Genomic DNA, 1,166 nt, shown 5'->3' with positions numbered 1-1,166 from the left:
TTCACAATTAACCATATGGATCATACATATAACAACGTGGAGCTATATGAACCATGTTGAGGTTTCTTATAATAGAAAAAAGAAAAAAAGAAGTGAAAATAACCATTACTGAGCACTATACATGCTAACTAACAACATAATAGTCAACAACAAGTTGAATAAAAATGAGTATAGAGAGGAGCACATGGAAGCTGGTGACAGTAGACCTAATCCACAGCAGAGGAGCAGTCAAAAAGCTGTTGTTACTGGGTATTTTAATGCAAGCAATCAGTCCAACACAATATTTGGGAAACTAAATGAAGGATTTCACAATAAAAGCCACAACCATTACAAAAGTCGATAACTGTAGTGCAAAAATTCCAAAAGTTGTTCAAACAATCGTAACATCTTGTTAAGCTTGCGTCCCGACTTGTAGTGATAGCTGTGTACACAAAACACACAAGAAAATGTCAGTATCATCCAAAATAACATGCATTTTAGTTACTTATTTATCATTCACGATAATAAATGATATTATCATTATCATGAGGATAAAAAATTGTAAATTTGGGTTTGAGAAAATCTTCACATTTACCTGGCTGCTGCTGGTTAGTTGTTCCTTTCAAAGCAAAGACAAAAAACTGCTGCTGTTACCAGATATTCTCATTTAAACAACCAAGACATGCATTCAAATGCCCACAGCAAGTTTGCAAGTTTTAGTTTTTCATAAAAACCTCCACAATATTCACAAAAGTCAGTAAAAACTGGTTTGAAACATATGCAAACACTGTTCAAACACTTGTAACATCTTGTTAAGCCTGTTTCCTGAAGTGCTGTGATAGCTTTGCATACAAACACAAACAAGTACACAGACTTGTGAATGTGATCAAAAGTAACAAGTGTTTTAATTATTTATCATTCAGGATTATCATTCATATTTTTTTAAATAGTTTCTAATATTATTGATAATAGTAAATGTGAAGTGTTATCCTTGAGTATTAGAGTTTCAAATGTAAATTTAGTTTTGAGAAAATGTTCACATTTACCCGTCTGCTGCTCAGCCATTCCTATCAAGGCAAAGACAATCACAGCCACAATGACAACAGCAGTGATGATGCGAATGTCAAGGTAAATGTCTGCCTGCAGTCCTGAAAGAATAAGAAAACTAGCAGTTGGAACAAAAAGTC

The 1,166-nt window shown here is 33.5% G+C and overlaps 1 long non-coding RNA gene across 1 annotated transcript; it reads right to left on the bottom strand.

Moving 5' to 3' along the window:
- Nucleotides 1–185: 185 nt before the first annotated feature.
- Nucleotides 186–1,131, bottom strand: LOC121813856. The gene is made up of 3 exons (XR_006053927.1): nt 1,026–1,131; nt 575–598; nt 186–421 (listed from the first exon to the last, which is right to left on the bottom strand). It is a non-coding gene; the product is annotated as an uncharacterized LOC121813856 (long non-coding RNA).
- Nucleotides 1,132–1,166: the final 35 nt, after the last annotated feature.

This window comes from Haplochromis burtoni, unplaced genomic scaffold (genome assembly GCF_018398535.1).
Source record: "Haplochromis burtoni strain Fernald_Lab_line unplaced genomic scaffold, NCSU_Asbu1 Contig_3021, whole genome shotgun sequence".
Lineage (NCBI taxonomy): Eukaryota > Metazoa > Chordata > Actinopteri > Cichliformes > Cichlidae > Haplochromis > Haplochromis burtoni.
Note: the sequence above shows the minus strand (reverse complement) of the source record. Positions and strands in the feature narration are given on the sequence as shown.